This window comes from Brassica rapa, chromosome A09 (assembly GCF_000309985.2).
Source record: "Brassica rapa cultivar Chiifu-401-42 chromosome A09, CAAS_Brap_v3.01, whole genome shotgun sequence".
NCBI classification, from domain to species: domain Eukaryota; kingdom Viridiplantae; phylum Streptophyta; class Magnoliopsida; order Brassicales; family Brassicaceae; genus Brassica; species Brassica rapa.
In genome coordinates, this window is record NC_024803.2 from 20,152,480 (window position 1) to 20,168,455 (window position 15,976).

The 15,976-nt window shown below is 42.4% G+C and overlaps 1 non-coding gene across 1 annotated transcript; it reads left to right on the forward strand.

The window, feature by feature from the left end:
• The first annotated feature begins 15,240 nt into the window (after nucleotides 1-15,240).
• Nucleotides 15,241-15,347, forward strand: LOC117128679. The gene has a single exon (XR_004452073.1). It is a non-coding gene; the product is annotated as a small nucleolar RNA R71 (small nucleolar RNA).
• The last annotated feature ends 629 nt before the right edge of the window (nucleotides 15,348-15,976 follow it).

Consider the following 15,976-nt stretch of genomic DNA (forward strand, 5'->3'; position numbering starts at 1 on the left):
CCACATGCCTTGTGCGACACAAGAGCCTCAGTCAGCATCCTACCTAGGGTTATGGCAGAACATCTGGGTCTGCTGGTGGAGCGTTCGCAGGAATTGTTCACTTTTGTGGATTGCTCCCAGAAGAATTTAGTAGGAATTGTGAGAGACCTAGAGGTGCAGATTGGTAATGCCTAGTTCTAGTTGATTTCCATGTCTTGGACATCAAGTTAAACTGGAATTCTTCTCTACTACTTGGGAGAGCTTTCTTGTCAATAGTGGGAGCAGTGTGCAACATGCAAACCAACCAATTGTGTCTAACACTCATTGATCCTAATGCCCACTACGACCCTATTCAAGTCAAGAAGCCACATACAATCTCCAGAAGAATTAATGATCCATGAATTATTGCAGCTTGCCACTGTGGAGATGAGTACGGAACTGAATATTCAGAATCAATCGAGACTAACACATCAACATCAATCGACAATGATCACCATAAATTGACCGACATACCACATGACGAATCAGTCGATAGTATTCCAGATGAATGGGAGAATGACTACTACAACCCCACTATTGGCGCTTACACAAGACAAAATATGCATACAGAAGAGCATGATGAAGACTTCGAGGAGGAACAAGCCATTGAGTACAGAGCCATCCTTGATGAGGAAGATAAACTCTTACAGCATTCCTCTTGGAAAAGGAATGCACCATCGTTCGATATGACAAGCTTGCCATCGATCGACACTCAACCTCAATAACGAAGCCGAAAGCAAGCATCGACTGACACTGCCTACTACAAATCGGTCGACACTGACTTCAACCGTGTACGAAATGGAGACTACTCAATTGGTAGTTGGGCAGATGAACACCACCATGAGAGCTTTGCCGTAGAAACAATTACTGACACACCAAGAGAAAATAAACTACAAGATAGCTTCACAGACGAGTAGCTGCTCAATATGCAAAAGCACGATGATACAAATCAGTGTCAAGCAGAAGCTACTTGGGAAAGAACTCCTTTTAGTCAATCGATCGACACTCGTCATTCGAAATAGATCGACAAGCTTCCTCAACAATCGATCGACATCTACAATACCACATCGATCGACAACCATCCAATACCGAAAACCACTGTAAGTGAAAAAGATAAATTCGATAATCAGTATCTAACTCCAGACGAATTTGGTATTTTCAGGGACCCTAATGGCTACGCAAAAGCTATAGACCCGCACACTACACGTATCTCGAGAAGATATTGAAGATATCCTTCAGACAACCAATAGAGTAGACAACCTGCTCATGCATCAACGCAGCAACCGCGAACAGAAGACTACAAAGGAGTTCTATGACACAGCTGGTGGCATAGAAAACAGCTTCAAACAACGATCTCGCCATACAACCCATCCATCGATCAACATAGACGTCCCAACGGTCGCCAGACAGCCAGAATTCGGCGAAAGAGCTTATGATCTTTATGGTAACAAGAAATTTTACTGGGAAGAGAAAGATGAGTATGGAGTCCACAGAGATGATTGCGAATTTGCCAGAGATCTAGATGCACACACAATTCATGTTCACACCGAAGATATCAGAAGACTTCTGGAAAGAGCATCAATAGATGAACCATCCTACATATGTCTTCCTGAACATGCTAGCTCATTCACACAGACAAAGTTGGTACCAAAGATCTGCACCAAGGACGAGATCAACGAGATGTTCTATGGAGTCTGTGGTGAACATGATAGGAACAAAGAAGCCTTCCAGATGAAGCTTGATGTTGTCTACTATCCATTGAATGATAGTATAAGTTGGCTAACCACTTGCATGGAAGAGATACAGCAAGACATAGCCAGAATTCAGAACGCAATCCACGGTGCTCAACCTCCATCGATTGACGGAAGAAAACCCCAATCGATCGACAGCAGAAAATCACCACCGCTCGCTAGACGCCATCACGAATCAATCGACAATCGCTTGGCCGCATCGATCGACACCAACCCGCCACGCCCACACACGATGAAGTCTCAACCAGATTTCCACACCAGAGAAGAGATATATTAGTTGGTAGAACGGATCTACAGAGCTCTGGAAACTACAGAGGAGAGGCTTCATGGGAGATGTGATGACGGGTATGAATGGTGACCAGGGAACGGCGAGGAATAATGCATTCCCTAACTTTCCAAAAAATAATCACTATTCACAAGGAATAATAATTCCCTCTCATTCCCTTTCATTCCTTTTTTTGTAGAAAATTAAAGAACAAAATTATTCCTTGTTAAAATTGATAAGGAACAACCATTCCTTTTCATTCCTGCTATTTTATTCCCGAACATTCCTTTTTTATTCGTTCCTCTTGTTTCCCGAATGGTCACCAGTCAGACCCGTCGACATCTATTTCCCAATGGATCTTACAATCAGTGCATTAATCTCCAACATTGAAGCTATACAAGGGGAGTTGGTGGAGATTCAGCGCTACATTGTGCGTTGACCAGAAGCATAGATATCGATTGACAGACGCAACAACATATCGATCGACACCAACCTTTCAACATCGATCGACAGTGCTACAAACCGAGGCCGGCTAGTACCAAAGACGACATCTGACATGTCCAACACACCTTACCATGGAAAGGAGATCTCAGCTGAAACTTACACCGCCCTTACCAGACATCAATTCAACCGTGAAAGTCTTGGTGAAAGATAGTAGAGGATTGAAAACACAACTGCAGGAATGAAGGATAAATGGCGTAGAGTGGATGAAGCAATGAGAGACTTCACTACGATTTCTTTTGACAAAGAATGAACTTTCCGCGGTTTCGAATCCGCAAAGTTTGATCGATGAGTTAGAATGGCGGAAAACGTTGACTGAGCTTGCTACGGTCTTCGGGACATAGCATTCGAAGGTTCGACGAGAATGCATGGATTGGTGTCGTATCGATGTTCGGAAGAGTTTAATCCCTACACAGCGACCGAACTTCGGCTCGAGCCCGGTTGCTACGAAGCGACCGAGCGGGACGAGCGCTCGGTCCTTCGTAGCGACCGAGCTTTGGCTCGAGCTCGGTCGCTACGACGAGCGCTCGGTCGCTACGTAGCGACCGAGTGGGTCGGACGTTCGGTCGCTATGTAGCGGCCGATATCGGCCCGGACTTGGTTGCTACGTAACGACCGGACGGCGTGTATGCGCGGTAATTACGCAACGACCGAGCTTGGTTTGTTTGGTTTGAATCTTCAAGGATACTTCTTCGTATAAACTTCGTGTTTGGTTATATTTTACGAAATTTACATCTTTCTTTTTACTATCTCTTTCGGAAATACGATCTCCGAGGATTTTCGCGTGGTAATTCCGTCGTAACCGTTTTTGACCCCAACACTGACGTCGATCGATGGTGCATGTGGTGCGTCGATCGATGCTGAGGTCGTGGCTTCCTTCTCAAGTTGCTGACGTAAACTCTCAATTTCTGTCCTCATTTCTACCATACTTCGGAAAAGCTCATTGTAGCCTCTATCTAAAGGTTGATGTGTATCTTCTACCAATGATTTGAGCTCCTCTCCCAGTTTTTCCTGAGCTCCACAAATACCAGTCACCATCTCGTTGATTTCATCTTTGGTGTAGAGTTCTGGTGCCAGTCTTGTGACTGTGAAGGAAGTGGCATGTTCTGGAAGACAGATGTGGCTCTCTTCAAAAAGAGATGCTCTTTCCAATAATTTCCTGATGTCGTCCTTTGTGACAGGTATCATCTCACCAGCTATGCCTCGTGTGTGTCCACACTCATCTCTGTAGACTCCATACTCGTCCCTTCGTTCCCAAGTGAACTTTCTGGCTCCGTACATGTCAAAAGCGCGGTTTCCAAATTCATAACGTCTGTCGATCGATGTCGGGTCATCTTTATTGATCGACATTGGTGTTATCCTATCGATCGATGTCTGAGTTGTCCCGTCGATCGATGCGTGACCTTCTGGTTGGCATGATAGATCTGGATTGATTTATGTTGCGGCGACTCCTACGTGTTTGTTAGGATCAGTTTGAATGACGTCTGGAGTGCCACATTGCTGTGAGAATAGGTTTTCAGGTCCATTGGCCACTTGAAGGATATCTGCTATGTCCTCTCTGGACACTTGTAAGATCCTTCCATCCATTGCACGTGCGTTGCCATCTAGGTCCCTGAAAATACCAAATTCATCAGGTGTTAGAAAACCGTAATCAATGTTTGGATTATCATTCAATTTAGAAATAGAAAGATTAGGGTTAAGAGTAGTATCGATCGATGTTGATACAGATGCATCGATCGAGGCCAGAATAATTTCTGCAGAACTTGTGTTCTTGAGATGATTGCTCTTCATGGATTTTCCTGTTGATGTAGATGGAAGAGTGTTCATTTTTTCTGCTTGTGTGTCTGCTCTGGTGTGTGGAGGTGGTTTCAGGGGTGCAAAACGTTTTAAATAGGTACCTATAAACCTAGTTGGAGAGGGAATATTCTCCTGCTCCTGAATTTTCGCTGCGGCGCGAATATCGATCAATGTTCCTGTATGGGTGTCGATTGATATCACTCAAATTACTCTAAAGAGTGTTACTCTCATCAAAAGAGGTCGAGTTATAGTACTAAGGGATCGAATCCACAAGGAGCTAGGGAACCGATTAGATCTAATAGTTATATGATTAAGCTAGGCTAATTGGTTTTAAAGCAGTAAATAAAGCAAGTAGTAAATAAAGCAGTAAACAAGTTGAACAAGTCAATTGTTCAGCTTGGCAAGGGTTGTTCGATGGAAGGATGGTTGCTAGATCTAGGGTTTCTATTCAGGTATTGGAGATTATAATTCCTATAGGTACCTATTTGTTGCATGCATGATATGTTAGAGCTCAACCGCTTAACTCAGTGATCAGCTGTCGCATCTTTCACTGGTTAACAAGCTAGATTTCGTGTCTCAACGGTTAGTATGTTGACAACGAAAGAGTGTCGATCGATCGTCCTATTGGGACATCGACCGATACACCTTTGCCTACGTCGACCGATAGTTGAGGACATCGATCGACAGGTTCTAGCCAGGTCTATGCACGAGATGATTTGTCCTATTAGAATGCTAAATTGGTGGTTAGCCCTCTCTAACAATCCTAATATGATAGATAGATGTCAGGATGGGATAACAAGGATGCTTGTGTATGCAATCCTATAATCAATATTCTAGTTAATTACTCTAGAACAAGCAATAAGTATAGATCTATCATGAATATCACAACAAAGCAGATCTATAATTTGGGGCTAATTCCACAAACCTATCTGAACTCTGGATCTAACAGGTGGATCTACTCAGACATGAAAACAGAAATCATAGATGAATAGATAGAAAAACTGAAATGAAATAGATAAATAAAACAATGGAGTTCTAGGAGGAATCTGATAAGAGTTCCTCCCTTCTCTCCTAACAGAGAAACAATGGAAATGAAAGCGTAAAGAAGTCTAGAAAGCGTAGCCGTCAACAATGGCTTAGAAATAACATAAATAGGGTTTCTGGTCGTTCAAAGGCATTCTGGTAATTTGTGGTTACTTCTGGTCATAAAATATACAAGGCCCACGATATGGGATCTCCATCGATCGATGTGCAGAGTGCTGCATAGATCGACGCGGCTTCCTCTTCTCGGCAGCTTCCCCTCGCGAGGCAGACTGACCAGTCTTCAGTAAAACGGGGATAACATCTGCTACAGGATGCTGATTGACCTGAGACCGGTGGCATTAGAAAGATAACTCAAAGCTATATTTTTTGTCAAAATATGGGTTCAATCTAACGGTCGGAAGGTCTCCATCTATAGCTAAACATCTGACACGTTTGTGCAACTCTGCACCTCTAAAGGCTCCAAAAGACTCTAAAATCACCATATTTCTCCTAAACGTCCCTAAACCTGTAAATACTCTAAATAGACTCCAAAACATAATAATTGTATCTTAAAACACTTTAAAACACTTATAGACCATTATTAAAAATGGGTAAAATATATGGTCTATCAACTCCCCCAGACTTACCCTTTTGCTTGTCCTCAAGCAAAACAGACGGGCAGTCTCTCTGAAAGAGGTTTTAAAAACAGCAGGGATTCACATAATTTAAAACTTAGAATCATCACCTCTACAATATTGCAATCCACATCTAAGAAGTTCTAATCATAGAAGCACATTATACAATATCCTAGCTTAGCAACCAAATTCACCTAGCCAACATCTTAGCAAATCATGTCTGACATTCCCCTCTACCAACCTCATTTCTTAACATAAATAAATGTGTATGCTTTACCTTGGGAGTATCGATCACAAGACACATGGACTCTTACCCCAACAGGTATCTGAGTAAACATGTAGTCTTGTTCTGGTTTCTTCTACTCTATATCTCCCTTCTCTGAATCCTTTTTATCTCAATTCCAATGAACAAAGATGCTGATGCAGTCCATCTTATTCACCTTCTTTTCGATTTTTTTTTTATTATTATTTTTTTTCTTTTCTTGACAAAGTGTAGGCGTATAGTGGGGTCATCGGTAATATACCTACCCCTCGCTTCCAACAATGTGTGATCATTCTATTAGAGTAGAATAATGGGGTCATCGGTAATGTACCTACCCCTCTAAACCGCAAGAAATCATCTCAATCTTTTATTTTATTTTATTAGGATGCCAAAGGGAGGAGAGAAGAAAACCAAAATCACTCAGACTTTTACCTTTCAGACCTGAAGGAGGAATCCGATCCAGTGTATATTAAGCCCCAAGACAAGCAGTTAAGTCAAATTAGGTTGGAGGTCAGCTTCGGTTCCTTCAAACAATCTCAGCAAGTGTGAACATAGTTGACAGGTTGATCCACTTTAGTATCTTTAGTACTATCTGCAATCAGTAAGTCTAGAATGGTGCTAAAGAGTGGTTAGATAACAAGCATGAATCTAATAAGTTCATTATCCCCTTCTTGACTCAATAAAAACAGTTTTGAAAACATTTTATAAAACTCAATAGATAAGCAAATATCAGTAAACATCCCCCTAGACTTAAATTACACTGTCCCCAGTGTATATCTAGTCGGAGCTATGGTTAGAACATAAATAATAAGTAGACAATTTAACAAGTAAGAACGATAACCTGCTCGACATAAGTGTCGATCGACACAATGAATAGACAATCGATCGATGTTGATGGAAGTGTTGTCGACTGATAGTGACATGGTCTCTTCGGTCGATGGCTAGAGCAATCATTCGACACAATGAAGAGACAATCGAATGTTGGATATGAAGCGCTGTTGATCGTTATCGAGCTGGTGTCATCGATCGATGTGCTGAGCAATCGTCTACTAGGATCTGTTTTTTTTTTCTTTCTTTTTTTTTTCTTAACTAACTAAAACAAAATATTAGTAGAACCTCCCCTAGACTTAAACAACACTATCACTAGCGCTATCCAGTCTAAGATTGGTGGAAAAATAAATCATAAGGACAATATTTAACAAGAAAAAACGGTATACTTGCTTGGATGTGAGTGTCGAGCAACACAGTTAAGTGGCGATCGATACTCTTGATGCTCTATCGATCAATGCTAGCTAGCCATCGTCGATTTCTATCGAAACTCGTCTTCCTCGGATCTTTTCCTTGTACCTAACATAAATAAAACACTAAAAGTCTAAAAGTTAGTAATATATAACTAATAAAACCAATTAACTAATAATAATTTTTTTTCAATGAACAGTGCTTTGCTACAGTGTCGCTTCATGTTGCTGCTACAGTGTCTTTGCTACCGTGCCATCGTTACTGTTCATTTGTTTTTTTTGTTTTTACCTGAAATCTTTAGAAAACAAAGAATCAGTAATAAATGAAAGATAAACCATATTTAAAATTACCTAACAGTGGGTTGCCTCCCACTCAGCGCTTATTTTTAGTCATTAGCTTGACTTCTGGAGATCTGATTAAGTCCGCATAAGAATGAGAACTTGCTCCAAACCAAGTCTCAATGTCTACTCTTTGAAGCTTTATCATTCTTGTGTGAAAGCCTCCTCCATATACCCTTCTCCTTTGTCTATCATTTCAGCAATAAGGAGTGCTTTGAGCTTTGCAAAAGGCTATGAGAAGCATTTGCTGCACACTCTTGATTTTCTTATACTATCTGAGAAGTAAGGAGTCAATGGTAATTGAGAACCTCCTTTGGTTTGTTTCCGCTTCTTCCAATTTCTCCCCTTCTTTCCCACAGACTTGTGTAATCTCACTCTGGATTTTCTGGCATCATCTGAGAAGTGAGGAATCAATGATACATGAGAACCTTCATTGATTCACTTTTTCTTCTTCCAGTTCCTCCACTTCTTTCCCCCAGACTTGTCTGAATGCGTGGTGGTATCTCCATAAAAAATATTTCCACACAATTCATACTCATTCTGCTCTGATTCGCGTCTGGTGTCGATCGATGGTATCTGATCGGTATCGATCGATGATGAAGTGTTAGTGTCGATCAATTTTGTTCTGTTGATGTCGCTCGATGGTACTTCTGCTGGGCAGTTATCTACTTCATCTCTAAATCGCAGCCCTCTTTGAGAAGCTTTTATGTACTTATTATCATCAAATACTCCATTATAGGAACTTAACTCCATACTTTTATCTGGTGGGATAGGAGATTCAGCTTCAAACACTTCATATGGAACAACAAACTTCACAGGATCATGTATCCTCTTCACTCTTTTGCAAATCCCAACAGCTTCTTCTTCGCATAGAGGTGGTCTTAGATTTTCGGGGACATCAAGGTGTGAGGCTCCAGACGTGTGTTCTTTTCTTCCAACCAGTTTTGGTTCAATCATGTATCCTGATAGTTCATCCAAACATGGGTGTCGATCGAGGGAATCGGGTGGGTATCGAGCGATACAGTCGGGTGTACGTCGGTCGATGTTAGACGGCGACTGTTGATCGATGTCGTAGGGTGGGTGTCGATCGATCTCATCAGGTTTTTGTCGGTCGATGTCGTCAGCCTTTAAGGAATTTTCCAGACCTTTGCCCGAAGCGGGCTGATCATCAAGCTTCTGCCGAAGCCATTCTTCCAACTCCAGAAAGTCTTTCAGAGTGACTTTGTCGACATCTGAGGTAAGATCACAGATTGATTCATCGATGCTCTCCTGTGTCGAGTTTGCAATGTCCTGAGGACAACTCGATCTTTCAGGGATTTCAAGTGGAATCGGTCGATGACAAAAGTCTGTGTCTATCATTTCTGAGGTATGGGGTCGATCGACGATAAGGTGGGGGTGACGATCGATGTTATGGGAGGGGTGTCGATCAATGATGAGCTCTTGTCACAAATATCAGCTACTTCTACTGTGCTCAGCTTTCCAGACTCATGTTGCTCATCATCCTCTACCATATATTCCAGCATAGATCTTATCTCAATCTCTAGATTCGCCGAAGCATCATAGAGAAACTTGTTGACGAAAGCGTTTGCAATGTTATTCCAAGTAGTGAGAGATTCTGGTGGTAGCTTCTTGAACCAATATGCTGTTTCTCCAGCAAGAGAGTATGAGAATAATTTGCATAAATAGTAGTCTTTAGAGACTCCATTGCATTTGATGGTCGATGCCAGATCTACAAATGTTTCCAGGTGGCTAGTGGGATCTTCATGAGGAAAACCATGAAAAGAATGCTGACCCATAAGAGAGATATATGCAGGGTGCAGCTCAAGGACAGTATTCTGAAGTGCTGAACGACGCAATGCAGACCTTTTAGCATAGGCATCCTCAGGACTGTTATAGTCTCTAATTGCCTTCGGTCGTCCAGTCCTAACATACACAGTGGTAGCATCAGGGATTGTAGAAGGTATCGATCGATGACAAATATCTGTATCGATCGTTGGTGAAGTGCGGATATCGATCGATTCTGAGTTACTACTGTCGATCGATGCTGAAGTCGGATCTTTTGTATCAGCTTCTTCTACTTTGCTCTGCTCTCCTGATACATGATATTCATCATCCTTAACTGTATCATGGTTGACCAGCTTTTCTCTGTTCAGTTCGCTTCTGCTTATTCTCATCTGCATGATGAACCTGAATGTCTGGCTGCTTGACATGAGTTGTCGGTGTTCCAATATCTCCATTCTCCTAGCTGTAGACGAAGTCAAGAATCTGACTCATACTAATCATTATTCTTTTCTCCCGATCTTTAATCATCTTATCAAGCCTTTTACTTCGAGTTGCTACATCCTCGCTGAAAAATTTGCCTATGAAGGCTTCTTTGATGTCTTCCCAGCAGGTTAGAGATCTTGGTTGTAGCTTACTGAACAAGCTAAAAGCATCTCTAGATAAACAATAGGGGAAGATCTTGGAGATAATGTGGTCTGCAGATATTTCATCGTGCTTGTTTGCTGAGGCTAACTCCTCAAGTCTCTTGATAAGATCTTTGGGATCCACATGAGGAAGACCGTCAAAAGGATCCTCACTTCCCCAATCATACCATTGAGTTGTCAGATTAAAGGTATTTGTCTCAGCCACAACAATTATATCAGGGATTACACTACCCTCTACATTAATCAATTGTCTTGTGGGGCTGCAAGGGCGACCTTCTTCACCTCGCCAAATACCTTTCTTGTCGATCTTAAGTATGCGCGCTTCGACCTTCTCTGTCTCTCCGTAAGTGGTGTTCGTCATTGGAGGAACAGTGCCGTGATGAATAGTGTTTTGATGAACAGTGTCGTGATGAACAGTGTTCGGATGAACAGTGTTCGGATGAACAGCGTTCCGATGAACAGTGTTCGGATGAACAGTGTCACGATGAACAGTGTTCGGATGAACAGTGTCACGATGAACAGTGTCGATCAACGGGGTATGAACAGTGTCGATCGACGGAAGATGAATTGTGTCGACCGACACGGAATGAACAGTGTCGATCGGTGGGATATGAATAGTGTCGACCGACACGGGATGAACAGTGTCGATCGACGGGATATGAATAGTGTCGACCGACACGGGATGAACAGTGTCGATCCGAAGGACATGAATAGTGTCTATCGACAGAATTTGAATAGTGTCGATCGACGAGGAGTAAACAGTGTCGACCGACACGAAATGAACAGTGTCGATCGACAAGGGATGAACAGTATTTTCTGACACAGACTGAATAGTATCGTGATGAATAGTGTCAGGATGAACAGTACCTGGATGAATAGTATTGCGGTGAACAGTACCCGGATGAACAGTACATGATGAACAGTACCGGATAAATAGTACCGCAATGAATAGTGTTTTCCGACACATGATGAATAGTGTCGTTCGATGCTTGGCTCACGCTATCGATTGATGCTGCTTGGAGGGTGTATAAACCAGCAGGCTCCTTCCTTCAAGGACCTAGAAATCCTCTCTTCATTGTTTTCTGGTACTAAGAGTTATGTACCTGAAATAGAAGAAAAAATATTTTATGAGTTTTTCGAACAGTAACAAAACCTAGACTAAATCTAACTAAACAAAATCTAATGGCGATCAAAGCTCCCCGGCAACGGCGCCAAATTTGAAATCACTCAAATTACCCTAAAGAGTGTTACTCTCATCAAAAGAGGTCGAGTTATAGTACTTAGGGATCAAATCCACAAGGAGCTAGGGCACCGATTAGATCTAATAGTTATATGATTAAGCTAGGCTAATAGGTTTTAAAGCAGTAAATAAAGCAAGTAATAAATAAAGCAGTAAATAAGTTGAACAAGTCAATTGTTCAGCTTGGCAAGGGTTGTTCGATGGAAAGATGATTGCTAGATCTAGGGTTTCTATTCAGGTGTTGGAGATTATAATTCCTATAGGTACCTATTTGTTGCATGCATGATATGTTAGAGCTCAACCGCTTAACTCAGTAATCAGCTGTCGCATGTTTCACTGGTTAACAAGCTAGATCTCGTGTCTCAACGGTTAGTATGTTGACAACGAAAAAGTGTCGATCGATCGTCCTATTGGGACATCGACCGATACACCTTTGCCTACGTCGACCGATAATCAGTTGAGGACATCGATCGACGGGTTCTAGCCAGGCCTATGCGCGAGATGATTTGTCCTATTAGAATGCTAAATTGGCGGTTAGCCCTCTCTAACAATCCTAATATGATAGATAGATGTCAGGATGGGATAACAAGGATGCTTGTGTATGCAATCCTATAATCAATATTCTAGTTAATTACTCTAGAACAAGCAATAAGTATAAATCTATCATGAATATCACAACAAGGCAGATCTATAGTTTGGGGCTAATCCCACAAACCTATCTGAATCCTGGATCTAACAGGTGGATCTACTCAGACATGAAAATAGAAATCATAGATAAATAGATAGAAAAACTGAAATGAGCCGTCAACAATGGCTTAGAAATAACATAAATAGGGTTTCTTGTCGTCCAAGGGTATTCTGGTAATTTGTGGTTACTTCTGGTCATAAAATATACAAGGCCTACGATATGGGATCTCCATCGATCGATGTGCAGAGTTCTGCATCGATTGACGCGGCTTCCTCTTCTCGGCAGCTTCCTCTCGCGAGGCAGACTGACCACTCTTTAGTAAAACGGGCATAACTTCTGCTACAGGATGCTGATTGACCTGAGACCGGTGGCATTGGAAATCTAACTCAAAGCTCTATATTTTTGCAAAATATGGGTTCAATCTAACGGTTGCAAGGTCTCTATCCATAGCTAAACATCTGACGCGTCCGTGCAACTCTGCACCTCCAAAGGCTCCAAAAGATTCTAAAATCACCATATTTCTCCTAAACGTCCCTGAACCTGTAAATACTCTAAATAGACTCCAAAACATAATAATTGTATCTTAAAGCACTTTAAAACTCTTATAGACCATGATTAAAAATGGGTAAAATATATGATTTATCATCGATCGATGTGAGCGGTTGTTTTGCTGGACGAGGGTGGGTATCGACCGATGTGGAGTGCACTTCGTCGAGCGATGTTAGAAAAGTGGTGGTGAACTTATGTGTTTCAAGTCTTTCATCCTGCAAAGACATTTCTATTGCACGTTCCTTCCAATAATCCTCATCGTATTCCTCTGTATTTTCCTCGTTAGGTGAAGTAATTACAGTGTCAACTGCAAAGTTTTCATGGAAACCACTGTCTACCTAACTGCCTATGGAATAATCATCACGTCCTCTCTTGCTTGGAGGTTGGAAGGCAAAGTGTGGGTAACAATGATTAGGTGAAGCGAAATGGTCAACCGGCTGATCAACGTCGAGCGGCGTGTTGTTGCGGTCATCGGTCACTGTTGACTCATTGGAATCGATCGATGGAAAAGTGGGGGTGTCGATCGATTCCGAGTACTCTGTTTCGTACTCCGATTCGTACTCTGCTCCACAATGGCATGCGCCAATGAAGCAAAGTTCTTTCCCGTAATTCACAGAATTAATAACCTTTCTCTTAGGTTGGATAGGGTCGTAGTGGATGTTGAGGTCTATCAGCGTCAGACAAAATTTATTTTTGTTCATGTCACATACAGCTCCTACTGTAGCTAGGAAAGATCTTCCAAGAAGAAGTGAAGAGTTCCAGTTAAGCTTGATGTCTAGGACATGAAAATCTACTGGGACAAGGGCATTACCAATCTGTACCTCCAGATCTCTGATGATACCTCCTGATCGTTTTTCTGAAAGATCCACGAAGGTGAAGGATTCTGTTGAAGGTTCGATGGTCAAACCAAGCTGCTCTGCCATGATCCTAGGGAGGATACTAACTGATGCTCCTGTGTCACACATAGAATGGAGAAATTCAACACCCTTAACTACGCATGGTATTGCAAACTTCCCAGGATCACTCTTCTTTGTCAATGTGATCATGTGTTTCATCTTCTCTCTGACTTGATGAAACATTCTCCTAATGTCCTCCTCAGTTACCTTTGTTTCTCTGAAGAACATCCACAACCGGTGTGTGAAGTAAGCTTCATCAAAAGCTCTTTTATTGAGATTATGAGGACTCTTTTAGTGAAACCATCCATCTCCTTCTCGTTAGCTTCCCTCCTAAGGTTCTTAGGAATTTTCTCCTTTCTTTTCCTTAACCTTCTCCCTTCAGTTTCCTGATCTTCTTGAACTGGTTCTGGTGAACTATTTAAAGGGTTGGGTTTTGGTTCGGGTGGGTTAGCTAATGGTTTAGGTGGTGGTCTAAGTACGTTGATATAATCATTATCAATTGAGGGTAACCGCACTCGGTATGTCAGAGGTGCCTGTCGATCGATAGGAGGTGTGTTGTGACGATCGACGTCAGACTCACTCTGTCGATCGATGGTTGGCTCAACCGATCGATCGATTTTATCATAGAAAGGGGAGGGTGGGTGAGGATGCTTAGCTGCGAATTCCTCATGAGTTAGAATTTGAACCGCATTGCATTCAGTCGATTTAGCGGACGACGTCGATCGATGACTGGAGTTATCCGTCCATCGATCTTCTTCATGGTCTGTCGATCGATGCGAGTTCATCGACATCGGTCGACACCTTTGGGATCCGCCGAGACTCATGGAGCTTTCGATTTCGAAGTCTCCTTCCTCAAGCTTTTCATGTCTCACCACTTGCCAGAAATCATCATCTATGATGGCATTTACGTGGTGTTTTCCTTTATCAGCTCCTGCCTCTCTAGCGAAAGCTTCTTGCCTCTTTATAGTCTCGCCAGTCTGAATCACTTGCGTTTCAAGTTTTCTCACCTGAGTCCCTCAGGTCTCGATTTTGGTGTTCAGATTGTTGTAGGCGGAGTCTATTTTACCGTTGAAATCCACGTTGATCTGTTGTTGTCCCAACAGTACTCGATCAAGCATTTCTTCGATCTTGCTTTCCTGAGTCTGGGGTGGTGGATTCTGGTAGTAGGATTTCGAGTAGCTTTTGCTGTTGTTGAAGGGTTTTTGAAATTGTGAACTCTGGTTACTTCTTTGACCATTTCCAAAGAAGTTTTTGTTTCCGCCCTGGTTTCCAAATTTCTGGAATCCGGTACCTCGATGTAGTTCACATTTTCTTCTCCTTTAGTATCTACTACTTCTCCTTCAGCTAAACAGACTTGCTTCCTAAGAAGCTCGTGCACCACATCTAACTTAGCTCTTACTTCATCCATCTGTTCCTTCCCGATAGAGGCTACAGACTTCTTCCGTTCAGAGTCAGTGTTTTTGGTGCTGCTGCTGTTAGCAAGGTTTTCGATAAGTCTCACAGCTTCTAACGGATTCCGAGTATTGAAATTTCCTTCACTCGCCGTATCAAGACCATTTGATACTGTAAGGCGAGACCTCGGAAAAAAGTGCTTAGCAGCTGCACTTCGTTAAATCCGTGGTGTGGACAGTCTCGCTGGAAGAACCTAAATCTAATCCACGCATCTTTGAAGGACTCTCCAGCCTCCTGCGAAAATGTGGAAATTTTGTTTCGAAGTTCTTCAGCGCGCGCCTCATCGAAGAAGTTTCGTAAGAAAGTATTCTTGATGTCGGCCCAGGATGTTAAGGATCCTGTGGTTTGCTGCCTAAGCCAGTGCATCGCTTCGCCATTCAGCGTGTATCTGAAGAGCTTGCACAGCAGGTAATCTTCGGGGACTCCTTCCATCCGAATAGCAACGATTAAATCCTCGAACGGTTCTAGATGGTCCATAGGATGCTCGTGCGGTAACCCATAGTAGGGTATCTGCGACACGAGAGTGTAGTATTGAGGCTTCAGCTTGAAATTCTGCTTCTGGATTTCCGGAAGTCGAATAGCTGATCTGTTGGAATAGTACTCATCTGGGCGATTGTAGTCGGCCAGTGGTTTCGATCGAGCGTCCTCATCTACAGGTTGAGCAGCTCCTGTAGCATGAGCATCAGGGATTACAGTCCCCTGAACATCTATTTTCTGACCTGTTGCATTACGCAGATGACCGTCCTGGTCATACAGGTTTCCGTTCTCATCCTGTGTTAGAATAATAATGTTTACCATTTTTGACGACACGGTATCGATCGACGTACGCGGTGTAGTATCGATCGTTGTCGAACGATTAGGATCGATCGACGATGAAGGTCTGGTGTCGGTCGATA